The sequence below is a fragment of the Chenopodium quinoa genome, unplaced genomic scaffold (assembly GCF_001683475.1).
Source record: "Chenopodium quinoa cultivar QQ74 unplaced genomic scaffold, ASM168347v1, whole genome shotgun sequence".
Lineage (NCBI taxonomy): Eukaryota > Viridiplantae > Streptophyta > Magnoliopsida > Caryophyllales > Amaranthaceae > Chenopodium > Chenopodium quinoa.
This window is the reverse complement of record NW_018745177.1, coordinates 2,666,582-2,680,628: the sequence shown is the minus strand read 5'-3', so window position 1 is coordinate 2,680,628 and position 14,047 is coordinate 2,666,582. Positions and strand designations below refer to the sequence as shown.

General features: G+C 34.9%; 1 non-coding gene across 1 annotated transcript; it reads left to right on the top strand.

Annotated features, from left to right (window-relative positions):
• Positions 1-1,112: 1,112 nt before the first annotated feature.
• TRNAI-UAU lies at positions 1,113-1,186 on the top strand. Its single transcript has one exon. It is a non-coding gene; the product is annotated as a tRNA-Ile (tRNA).
• The last annotated feature ends 12,861 nt before the right edge of the window (positions 1,187-14,047 follow it).

The following is a 14,047-nucleotide window of genomic DNA, read 5'->3' as shown; positions in this document are numbered from 1 at the left end:
CCTTAATTCCTCCTATCAGCTATATTGCCTATATATACCACATGAAATGTAACTTTCAATTTAACTAAAAACTGCAAAAACAAAATTAGAGAAACACGTATAGTTTACCCTCCCCCTCCCTGTCTATGGACTACAATACTTTTTACAACCCTAATAACAATTCTTCCTCTTCATCAACCCCAATATTGATACCCTCTTCTTGTACAAGAAGGGCTAATAATAATAATTCTAGAAATGCTAAGAATAACAAGGGCAACGACAACAACAAGGCGGCCGGCGGGGTGAGGCTATCGACCGACCCACAAAGCGTAGCGGCGAGAGAAAGAAGGCATAGAATAAGCGACCGGTTCAAGATGCTACAGAGTTTAATCCCTGGTGGTGCTAAGCTTGACACTGTCTCCATGTTGGAACAAGCCATTCAATATGTCAAGTTTTTGAAAACTCAAATTTGGTTGCATGAAACCCTCATTAACAACAACAACAACGTTACTACTAATAATAATAGTAATAATATTAATATCCAAGATCAATATGATCATAGTTTTATTATTAACACTAGTAGTAGTACTAGTACTAATATTCATAATGATGCATACTGTTATGAACAATATTGTTACGCACTAATGTATGATTGTAATAACATGATTGGATATCATGAAGGTGACGGTGGTGGTTGTAGTGTAGGTGAAATCGAAGGTGGTTTCGATGGCGGTTTTTGCAACCCTCAAGAGATCAACATGGTGGCCGCAACTAATAACTACCGTGCAATACAACTTTCAGATGGGTGTAGTTTCCATGTTCATGGTCAACAAAGTATGTAACTATTAGTAATTTCAATCAATTAAACAGTGATTATATATGTATGTGGGGGTAATTAGCTAGAGTAAAATTTAGTGCATGTGATGTGTCTGTACTTTTATTTTTATATGCTTACATTATTTACATGTTTGTTTATCTTGGTAGGGGGTCGATTTATGAAGTTGTTTCATCAATCAATTGTAAACGTTTGATGTTATTTAATGAATAATGAAGAACAGTTGTACCTATTTAACAAGTGAAGTATACATAAGTAGTTATTTAAATCTATTAATTTGCACTTTAATTAACATTCTGGTCCTGTAGCTCAGTTGGTTAGAGCGTTGGTCTTATGAGCCGAAGGTCGCGAGTTCGAGCCTCGCCAGGACCAAAAATTTCTATAAAATTGTTTATTTTTTTTTAAAAAAAATTTCCTTTTTTTAAATTAAGGGGTTGAACTATATGGATGAATTTCCCAATTATGATAAACATTTTGGTATCAAAATCAATAGGAAAAAAAAAAGGGAAAGACAACTAGACAAGGACTAAAATTGGGAATGAGAAAGAAACTTATGTCAGTTGTAGTAACATTTTGAGTCATGTCAAAGAAAAACATATTGAATCTCTTATTTGTGATGATTACTGTCCTTGAAATTAATAAGAAAATGAGCAGAAATGTGTCATTTCTGTGAAAGAAAGGGATTAGGACAAAAACAAACAGTTGCCATGAATCAGTTCCAGAGTGAAGCAAATCTTATTCCCACATACATACAGATATACTCTAGCTAACTCCATATATAAAATACAAATATTACTAGCTACTACTCCGTAGTATTAAAAAAATATATGTTACCTCTCATTTATCAGTCATATCTCACAAAGTCATTAGTCACCAAAATAACACAAGAAAATGTGATTGTAGATCACTACAAATGGGGGGTGTGGATTTTATACATTTGGGTGTATTGTATTTGAAGACTTACAAGTATTAATTAACATACCTGTTTTCCCATTTTGGTTTTTTGGGCCTTTTTTTTTTTTTTTTTTTTTTTTTTTGTCAAAAGAGCTATCAAATAAAAGGAAAAAAAAGCCAAAAACAACGGCTGTCAACCCAAAAAACTAAAACCGAAGATACAACAATTGACGACGTCTGGCACAACCAGCCAACTAGTGAGCAGGATTGACTCACAAACGAGGAGCCTTTAGAACCTGGCAAACCAAAAGCGACTGAACTGAAGCCCGCAACCCCTAAATGAGCCGCCAAGCAAAGATTTCCATTGAACCAAAAGGAGGAAGAAGAGCAAGGAGGACAGGACAATCTGTATAAATCCGGATTTTCAAACAAACCTTTACGATTATCTAACTCCAAACCCCATATACAAGCCTGAAGCTCAAACTGCAATGCTAAACTTGCCATAAAAGCCCGACAACCAACTCCCAGGACCTCAGAAGAATCAAGATCACGAACTACCTAGTCTGTTCTCGCCCTGTAAGTAGAACAATCCCAGATTCCCAGGCCCCGTCTATCAAACAAGCCATTGGAGAAATATAAGGTAACCTCCGCAAACATAGCCACTTGACATCCTACTTGGCCTCTAAATGAGTATAGGTGATCGAGTGAGTTTGTATTGTGTGTAAGATAATTACAATCAAACAACCATTTTGGATGATTGTAAATTAGCAAATGAGTATAAGTGATCGATTGATTTTGTATTGTGTGTAAGATAATTACAACCGACGAGTGCATAGTGTTATTTATCCTTTTGGTTTGATGTAAAATGTTTTCGGGAAATCTCATTATCCTCGTCCTTTCATACTTCCTCTTTACTTTTCTTTCGTCTATCTCACATTTTCACTCCTATTTTTCATTTCTCTATATTATTTTTTGTAAGGAACCAAACAAAGAAAAATTAATTTGCAATTGTGATTTTTCTTAAAAATATGATTCGATGATAACTTACCTATCATTGAAAAAGTTTTACATCAAACTAAACGGAGCATATAAGGACAAAGGTTGCGAAAGTAATGCATATTGATTTTTAAGCACATTTTGAATTTCTTATTAAAACAAATGGAGTATTACGTAACTAAGGAGCCAGACCCAGTTGATAACCGATATCAACAAAAATTTGTTAATATCACAAATTTTTCTCTCTCCTCCCCTCACTTGACCAAATTTTCTTTCTCTCTCCTCCATTCCCATGGCCACTACTTCCTTCTCTCTCCTCCATTCCCATACACAAGGTCGACGACATTCGCGGATCAAAAGCGGCCATTTATGAAAATTGGGTCCATACAAACCCTTTAGGGAAGGGATTTGCTCGTATTAGTGGTGATATGGCGGTCGAATGTTGGTGCAGCGCCCTGTTGTGGTCGGCTGGGGTCGATTCGCGAAGGTAGAGGATAGTGAAGCTAAAGGTGGTGTGTGGGTGGTAGCTAGTGGTGTTGCGGCGGCCGTGTGGTGGTCGGCTAGGGTCGATTGGTGATCGACTGGGGTCGATTCGTGAAGGTAAAGGTGGTGTTGTGGGTGGTAGTAGAGGTTGCACGGTGGTGATAGAGGGGAGAGAAAGGGGGTGTGGTTGCTAAAATTACAAAATTACCTTGGTGTGGTAGCTAAATTTACACAATTAAACTTGATATTAACAAGTTTTGTTGATATCTGATATCAACTTGTATTTCCTCCGTAACTAAGATGTTGTTGGATTTATCTCTTAATGTATATTGAATAAGCTAATACACAAATAAAGATACCGGTAGTAAAAGTTAGGAGGAAAACAAAAAAACGAAAACATATATTTTTTAATCCCGTGATTTTATTTTTAGAGTTTAAATCATTTAGTTTAAGATTTTTTTTAGTTAGGGCCTATATATATTGTGTATATTGTATAACTAATGAGGCCTAATCACTTGTTAGGTTGTATAAATACGCTACTCATACTCTAATAGAAACTACGAAAAATTATTTCATGACTCATGGTATCGGAGTCTCTACCACACTAAACCCTAAAACACTAAAAAAATAATTCTAACTCTACTCTACTCTACCGATTCATCAACGATGGTGGATGATAGAAAAATCGATCCCTCTTCTCCTTTCTACCTTGGCTCAAGAGATCAACCCGGAAACTTGATTACTCATGTGATTTTGAAAGGTGAAAATTATTTGGCGTGGTCTAGGGTTATTAGATTGTCCTTGAAATCTAGATAGAAATTCGGTTTCGTTGATAGCACTATCTGTAGGGAATATTTCAAGCATTACCCCTAACTTGAACCCCACTGTGATCATACACTAAAGTACGGTGGCGTCCAAAGGGAAAGAAGAAAAAGAAACTACTTGAATGGAAAACAGTTAATCCGATGTTAGTCTCGTGGGTTTTGTGTTGTTTTATAAATTTATTATCATTAAACAATTTTTTGAATAGTTTTCTTTGAACATTAAGACAATTTCATGGAAATAGGATATTTAAAGCAAGATTTAGAGTATTGTGGCTTGCTTTTGGAAAATGTTGAAAGTGAATTATTTGATAGTCAAAGTATATTCCTTATAATTAGCTAACGTACCAAGTCATATATTCTATCTAGTCATAGTTTAAGTCAAAGTATATTCCTTGTAATTAGCTAACGTACCTGGTCATATGTTCTATCTAGTCATAGTTTACTATGTTCAATATAATGTTCTAATCTTGTACTATGAAAACTCTTGTATACTTTTCAATATAATCAAGCTTTCCAACCTTCTCTTTCTCATAACTCATGGTATCATGAGCAATTGATCCATTTTTTTCCCGCTTCCGCTACTACACTATTATCATATCCATGGCTACACTATTAAAACCCTTTGCCAACGCCGAAAAATGGTAGTGACCATACTCGTGCTCCCTTTAAAAAAGCTTCAATCCCAAGTCAAACTTTCCCTAAACTCTTTTGGCACCCCTGTATTTCATATACCAAAAGATGTCAATCATCATTTTTTTTTCTCCAAACCACTTACAAGGAGAAACAATCCCCTTTTTTGGTATCCCATAGCTTACCTACCATGTGTTACCAAATATGAAATTCTCTTTCCAAAACCATTATGGAAAAACATAACATTGCGTTCTAAACCACCATCACCACCATTATGATTTTTCTAACGTCCGTCTTACGGGAGCATATAAAGGATAAAGATGATTATATCATCATTATCATTATTTGTTACAATATGTAAATCCCTTGATTTACTCCTTATTTGATAGTCAAAGTACATTCCTTATAATTAGCTAGTGTACCTAGTCATATGTTTTATCTAGTCATAGTTTACTATGTTCAATTTTCTAATCTTGTGCTATGAATACTCTAGCATACTTTTCAATAAAATATCAGGATTTAAAAGTTATGCTCGTTTGTGGGTATTTAGTCTTTTATTATTTTTTATATTAATAATAAATTTCTGCATTTAGATTATTTTTTACTCTTATATCAACAAGATTAAAAGCAATAAAATATAAGAAAAATTGGTCGCAACAACACCAACTATGACAAATGTGTGTTGCAGCATAACCTTTCGAGGGTGCACTCAACATCACAAACTATACACTTGGGTGCACATAACAACATAAATGACATTGGCAAAATTTAAATTTCTTATGAAAGTGAAATCTTAAATATTTTTAATGCTTTTTTGTTTAAATATATTTTTGTTTAATTCTATTCTACATCATTTTCATCTCATGTAATTAATTAACCATTAAATTGAGTTTTTTTTTAAAAAAAAATTCGCCATTATTTTCTATCGTTTGTTTCTTCAATTACTTTTTTTTTACATCTCTTGTGATGATTGAATTAGTTTCTCTTCCGTTATAATTAATTTTTTCCCTTTAAATTATTCTCTTTCAACCTCCATAATTTAAGTGGTGTACATCAAAAACAAGAAAATCAATTTGGCATATCCTAAAATCCAATTCTAAAATTATTTTTTGAATTAAGTAAATTTTAAATCATTTTGTGGGGTTTGGTATTAGAATGTTACCTATGTATCCATAAATCTTTTGAAATAAAGGTATTCAAATGATTTTTTTTAATTTATCAATTTAGTATTTAACTAAGTGGTAAGGGAAAGGAAACTAAGTCAATCATGTGAGATCGATATTCAAAAAAGTAATTGGAGAAGCGAACAAAGGAAAATAGTAGCACAATTTTTTTGAAGGAATCCGCTTTATAAAATGGTGGAAGTTAAGAAATTCTTAAATGAAAAAAAAAAAAGAAGGTAAGGCTAATTTAGTCACGCATGATGGAAAATCATATAATTTTAAATAATGTTTAAACAATTATATAAAATAATAAAGATTCCACTTTTTTCCATGGAACTTTAGTTCAAAGTGTCATTTATGCTAATATGTGCACCCAATTACATAGTTTGTGTTATAGACCGCACCATTAAAAGGTTGTGCTGCTACACGCACCTTTATCATAGTTGGTGTTCTTGTGGCCAATTTTTCCTAAAATATAAAGGGATTTTGTTTTGTGTACCCTTGTGTATCACTAAAAACTTTCAAATACAATATGTATCCTTGAGATGTTAATTTTGTTAAACTGACACCCCTAAACATCAAATTTTAATAAATTATTATAGTGTAATGCTACTTTAATGCTAAAACATTTAGTTATCAACAAAACTTATTAATAAATCAAATTGTAACACTCAAATATATAAGACGTTTGATGAATTTCAAATTTTGATGTAATTTATGCTTTTAGGCGTTTTAATGCATAAATATAAAATACTTGTAAAAAGGAGTTGTATGTGGACTTAATTTTAATTTGATACGTCAATCATATTGTAGGGAAAATTTCAAGCGTTAATCCCCTAGCTTGAACCCCACTGTGATCATACACTAAAGTACGGTGGCGTCCAAAGGGAAAGAAGATAGAGCAAAAGAGTCGCCAACAAGTTTTTTTTAGGAACTTGTAAACCGTTCACGAGGTGAAGGTTACACCCCTTAACGATCCAAGAGATCGTCAACTCCATAAGGTCTTGAACCAAATAGGGTTCGGGGACGAAGGTACAAATCCAACCTAAAAGAGATTGAACCTGCCCTAATAATAGGCCTCTACTTTATTCTGATCGTAATCATGTGCGCTTTCTGACTAACATACAATCAATAGGATTAACCTTAAACCTGTTTAATCTATGTTGGTTGAATTTAATGCACAAATAAAACTATTATTGGCGATCACTTGAATTATAATCATATTAATCCTAAACAAGATTATTAAATATCTTATTAAGCGTGATTACAAGTACCAATTCCCTTTAAACATGCATAAAAGTGTGATCAAGCAATAACAATAAAATAACAAGCAACATAATAAATAATAATAAATTATAATCATAATTGAAATAACAATCATAATAATTGAAATAATCATGTTAAAGCATAATAATAGCAAGATCCTAGGCATGATACTGACAAGATTAATAACAAACCCTAGCATGTCACTAAGCAATAAAAATCATATATTTAGTCCTAACATGATACTAACAAAAATATTAGGAAGAAAATAGGAAGCATCATAATAATCATAATTGTCATATTTGATATTAGAAATTATAGTTATTACCCTAAACATGATACTAGGAAGATCAAAACATCCTAACATGACACTAGGAATCATAATAACAACCTAGACATGATTTCTATATCATAATATCAATAAATCAATTAAAACACTTACTTGGATGCCTAGTATCTCTTTCTAATAACAAAATACACGCGTGTAGACACCCATTTGTGTCTCCCCAAAACCAAACCTGGTGATGAGTACCTTTCGCGTCGAATCATAATCGAATAAAGCGAAAGTGTGGAAAGTCTAGTGTTGTAGATAGTTTTAATTTCTTTTCTCTTCTCTCTGTTTTTGAAAACTTATTTTAAGAAAACAGCCAATCCAGTTTGATTGGTCCATGATATGGGTCCAATAATAGTGTAGTTGGATGGGGCTTGACAAGAGCTTTCCAACGATATATTATAAGCCCAATTCCGATGAATATTGAGGAAGTTATGGCCAATTTACTAAACTGGGCCCGGTTTGAGCCTTATATGCGGCCCAATGATCTAAAGGAGGGCCTAATATGATTTATCATTCCTAATTCAATTAGGAATGGTTTTAGTCTTCTAGATTCTTCTAGAAAGTTCTTTTTATTCCTAATTCAATTAGCATTGATAAATTGACTTTTGTTGACTTTTCAGAGTTTTAATTAAAATCAAAAAGCATTTTCGAGGAAAAAATACGATTTTATCCTCCAGTACCGCAAACTTATCTGATTTTCGAAAACGTGTCAAAAACAGACCTGGCGCCTGACTCCAGGCATTGGCGCCTTGAACCAGGCCTGGCGCCAGCCATTGGCGCCTGGTGCTAGCCATTGGCGCCAATTAGCTGGTGCTGGCGCCAGCTCTGTTTTGCTGGCGCCAATCTCGTTTTGTGTGCGCCAAGTGCTCTATTTTGATATTTTATCTTTTTGGCTGATTTCTCTATAAATAACGTATTAAAAACTCCGTTTTCATTCACCTACAATCAGTTTTCATTCGCAATCATTAATTCTCTAATTCTCTCTTCTTATTCATCATCTCTCTTTCTTTTTCTAAACCTTGCTTTTATATACAAAATTCCGCATTCACAAGATCTAGAAACACCTAGCCATATTCGAAGTCTCCTTCACCCTAGACGTGAAAGGTTTAATTTATGAGGGTTTGGTCCCAAATCTCTCTTTCAATTATTTAATTTGATTGTTTTAATTATTATTTTCCTTGAAGTTACTAACGTGTGTATTTTGTTATTAGAAAGAGGTACGAGGCATCAAAGTAAGTGCTTTAATGGTTTTAATTGATGTTATGATGTAGAAATCAAGTTTAAATTGTTATTATGATATTCCTAGTATCATGTCTAGGGTAATTTTAATATTTAATATGATTGTTATGATGCTTCCTATGTTCTTCCTAATATTTATAATTGCTAGTATCATGTTAGGGCTAAAGATTTGATTTTTATTGCTTAGTGACATGCTAGGATTTGTTATTAATCTTGTTAGTATCATGCCTAGGATCTTGCTATTATTATGCTTTAATATTAACATGAACATGATTATAATTGTTATGATTTATGATTATTATTATTATTATTATTATTATTATTATTATTACTATTATTTTGGTGATGATTATTTTATTTATGATGATATTATTATATTATTATTATTCATGATATTATTTATTATGTTGATTGATATTTATTGTTATTGCTTGATCACACCTTTTATGCATGTTTAAAGGGAATTGATACTTGTAATCACGCTTAATAAGATAATTAATAATCTTGTTTAGGGTTTAATTTGATTATAATTTCAAGTGATCACCAATAATAGATTTATTTGTGCATTAATATTCAACCAACATAGATAAACAGGTTCAGGGTTAAACCTATTGATTGCATGTTAGTCAGAAAGCGCACATGAATACGATCAGAATAAAGTAGAGGACTATTATTAGGGCAGGTTCAATCTCTTTTAGGTTGGATTTGTACCTTCATCCCCGAACCCTTATTTGGTTCTAGACCTTATGGAGTTGACGATCTCTTGGATCGTTAAGGGGTGTAACCTTCACCTCGTGAACGGTTTACAAGTTCCTAAAACTTGTTGGCGAATCTTTTGCTCTATCTTCTTCCCTTTTGGACGCCACCGTACTTTAGTGTATGATCACAGTGGGGTTCAAGCTAAGGGGTTTAACGCTTGAAATTATTCCCTACAGTTTTTGGCGACTCAACTGGGGAGGATTTCTATTTTAATTCCTGAATTTGTTTCGACAATGATTTAGAATGAGTGGATGTGACTCGAAACGTTCTAAGTATTTCATGTGCGTAATTTTGATTAACATTATTGTCATATGCATAAAAAAGATCTCATTGGAAAGACCATCCGTAATGAGTTAAAAAACATAGGATTTTTCACGTAGGAAATTTGAGAAATATCTTTCACAACTAGGACCAAAATAACACCGCGCAAAACTGGAAAAATTTTATCGAGCACAGAAAGCTGTTGAGGCATGTGGGAAGTAACGTCAGGAGCCAGAGCTTGGCGCCATCATTTTAGTCGTAGCGCCAGACGCCAGTATTGGCGCCAGACGCTACAACTAAAAACTGGCGCCAGTCTCTGATTGCTGGCGCAAATTTCCCCAATACCGAGCCAGAAATATGCGTTCTAATTTCGACCGGTTTTTCGTATTGTTTGCTCGATCCTATTTCCTGATTGAATTTTTTCTCACTTTTCTGAAACCCATATGTGTTCTACATATGGAAATAACCCTCTGGGAATTCATGCTCCATCTACCCGATTGAACGCTCCGTGCAACAAAGGGTACATCCGAGATGTTGAATTCACCAAACCATGGAAGCGAGTTTTTTTCTAAAGCTCGCGGTGTCCCATCCACTCGCGCCAACCCTTCACGGTTAGGCTTCCGCGCGGTGCATCCGGAAAATTAACCTTGGACCCTCTATTGACTAAACCATATCCCGAACTTTAGAGAACTAGATCCATGGTTAGGTTGCGAACTCATTGCATCATATTGTGCCTATTTGACTAATTGTGCATTATTTGTTGTGCATATATTCTATGTTTTCTTAACCGTTTGTTTGACTTGTTTTAAGACTAAATAAACTAATTAATGACTAAAGGACTTTGTTTAATTAATTAATTAATTAATTTGAGCTAATAAATAAACATAAAATCGAGTCATAGTTCCTTTAAGTCAACCCGGATTTTTATTCCCGTATACTGCACAAATGTCAACTTGTTTTGGTCATAGCTAGAGTTCTAGGAAGAACTACGAGTCGTACTATTATGTGGATCTGTAGTCCGGAGTTGTATCTTCAATTTGGCGTTGGTTTCATCCAAATCAGAGTCACAGATACAAATTTATGACTAAAATACCACAGTCTGTCCAGTTTAATGCATATACGTAAAGTCTTAACTTAGTCTTTGCTTGAGTCTAGTCATAGTCTAGCCACATGGTCATGACACGAGTCTCAACATGTCACCTACACTCACTAGTCTTAGCACACACTTTGTACATACTCTTTTCACACCATGACCATGTCTTAGGTTCATGCATGAGTCGGTCTTTTCCGTCATTTGAGTTGGGGGGTACATCCTACTCTTAATTCTTCATATCCCTCCATCTCCATTATTTTTCTTTACATTCTTCAATATTTATTCACTTCCTCCATCCATTGCATGTTGAATAAAGTTTGAGTCAAATAATTTACAATAAATATCCCCAATTTCCTTTTCCACAGTACTTGGTCGAGGAGAGAAGGGCGATTAATCAAGGATAACCTCTTTGTTCAAGTCTCGCTTTTTGATAAACCAATTCGTCAAAAGAGGAAGGCTAAAAGGATAATGGAAACTCAAGAAGAAGTCAATGATCTTAGGAACCAACTGGTTACCGTGACTGAGACACTGAAGCTTCTCGCACTCAAAATCGATGATCCCGTGAAGCAACATTAGATGGACCTCATGCAAGAGAGTCTAAGAAATCTTTCTAGTGCCTACAAGTTTCAAGAACTTACATCACAAGGGGTCTCGGTGGACAAAGATCTTCTTCCGCAGAAGTTCAACGCCAATGACATCCCAAAATTCAGAGCAACTGACAACCCTTAATTTCATTTAAGAGCATTCGAAACAATAATGAACATTAAGGGTATCGATAAGAAGGTTTTCCCCTCTCTGTTCCCACTATCTCTCAAAACCGTTTGCCAACAATGGTTCTTCTCCTTTCACAAAGAGAAAACCTGTACTTGGGAGTCGATAACAAACGCTTTCATTGATAGATATAAGTGCAACATCCAAGACGAAACAGACCATAGACAACTTGAGATGTTAAAACAAAAAGGAAACGAAGGGTTCACTTCTTTCTTCAACAAATGGAGGGAAACTTCTGCTAATATGGTCAAGGCTCCTACCAAAAAAGAATCTGTGAGGATGTTTATCAAGAATCTCCAAGGGAAGTATTCAAAACACTTAAAATATCAACACAATTTAAATACTTTCAAAGCTGTCTATAATATAGGCATTGATATTGAAGATGACCTTCTGAAAGATAATAGTGCGAGAGGAAAGAAGAACGACCATCCTTCTTCTTCCTCTCCCATTAATGAGGTATTTCCACGAATGCCTCTAAACCACGAATCCAAAGATCAAAAAGGGTGTTCACTCCACTTGGCATGAGATATGAAACGACTTTCGAGAAGCTACATCACAAAGGAATAGTCATGCCCATAGGGCCCATCAAAGATCCAGTTCCAGAAGTCTGGCCACCTAAGTGGGACCCTAATAAGCACTGCAAATATCACCAAGGAAAGGGTCACAACACTGAGGAGTGTTGGAAACTCAAAGAATATAATCAATATTTGATCGATAGCAATGAAACTTTCGAGATTCTAGCCATAGAAGATGACCAAGCATCCTTCGATCCATCACTTCTTATCACACCTGTAGGAGAGCCCATGATCGAGACATCTTATATGACCTCTCTCGATGAAGTAACCATGACTGGGGAGGATGAAAGTCTTTTCTTAGATAATACCAAGGAAGACTCGTCAAGTCTAAAAGAGGACGTTCAAAAACTGCAAGATGCCATTGCCATGCTCTTGAATGTGGTAGAAGGACTAGCAAATCGGGTGATGGCCATTGAACAAAATTCTCACCAAGGGTTTAATGAAGAACTCAATGCTCCTAATCCACAGGCAAAACGGACCATTGAAGAATACACACCAATAGGAATGACTTACAATGAAGCTTTTGACTATCTTCACGATCAAGGTCAAGACCCTCCACCTGAAAAACTTTTTCCCAATTGGGATCCGAATTCCTATTGTCGATACCATAGAGGTCGCGGTCACACTACTGAAAAGTGCCTCGTCCTCAAGGATCGTGTTCAAGACTTCATTTATTCAAGTCTCTTTCATGTTCCTCCGCACGACAAAAAGGTCAAGATTAGTAACAATAGTAACAGTGGCTGTAAAGGGAAAAAGAACGACTATCCTTCTTCTTTCGAAAACACCTACTCTAGTAATAGTGTTGATACTTTCAACCTTAGTGAGATCCTAGCCATGGGTAATCGAAAGCAACCGAAAAGGGAATTTTGGAATTAGCTACGATGAGGCTTTCGATCGACTCCATGCCAAGGGAATCATTACTCCCATTGGACCTATTCAAGATACCCCACTTAAGAAAAGATTGCCTAGTTGGAATCCAAACGAACACTGCAAGTACCATCAAGGTAGGGGTCATGCTACTGAGAGCTGTTGGAAGCTAAAGGAGGATATCCAACATTTGATTGATAATAACAAGCTTCCCATACCTCCAGTTTACAAGAAAAGTGAGTGATGATAAAGCAAACAACACAAGACAAGAGGCGAGCTTCAACGACAACATTTCGTGACCTCTTTTTTCTATTTCTTTGTTATTTACTCTTTCCCCAATAAGTCTAGCATAGGCACCCTTTTAATCTCCTTAGATTTATTTTGTAGGATCATTATTTATTTCCCTTTAATAAAAATAAGCATTTATTTCCTTATATGATCATTTCATTTCATTGCAAAAAAAAAAAAAAAAAATCCATGTCGAATTAAGCACAAGGTATACCAATGATTTGAGGTACCCCTTGTAGCCACATCATATCTCCTTTCACCATTCAAATATACAATCCTTTCTTCATAAACCACTTTGAGCCTCGTCTAACGATAGACCTTTCTTTTTTCAACCTACATCTATCTAACCTTGGGATGGGACAGTGTGCAACTTATGCAATTCTAAAGAAAGCTTGAGCAAATTCAAAAGAAAGCAATAGCAAAAATAATAAAAGCAAAAATAAATAATAAAAGCGTACAAAAGGGCAAGTGTTCCAATGTCTTTGATATGAAAATATCTTCGATAAGAATACGTCTCAGATTGCGTCTCTTATCGAGTGCTCGGTACCGTGCCTGAGAAACATGAATGCCAAGTGAGTGATAGACCGCATGATCGGGATTGCCCACACTTGTTAAAATAAAATGGATGCTAAAGCAAAAGATAAAAAAGAGTAGAAACTCAAGCATAAAAATATAAAGATTCGAAAGCAAGGTTGCACACCTTGGGAGCTTATCTAGGGTCTTGAGCCTTTATCCCCTTCTTCTTCAAACCTTTAGCCTAACCACGTTACAACCCTTAAAAAGACCTTTTTGA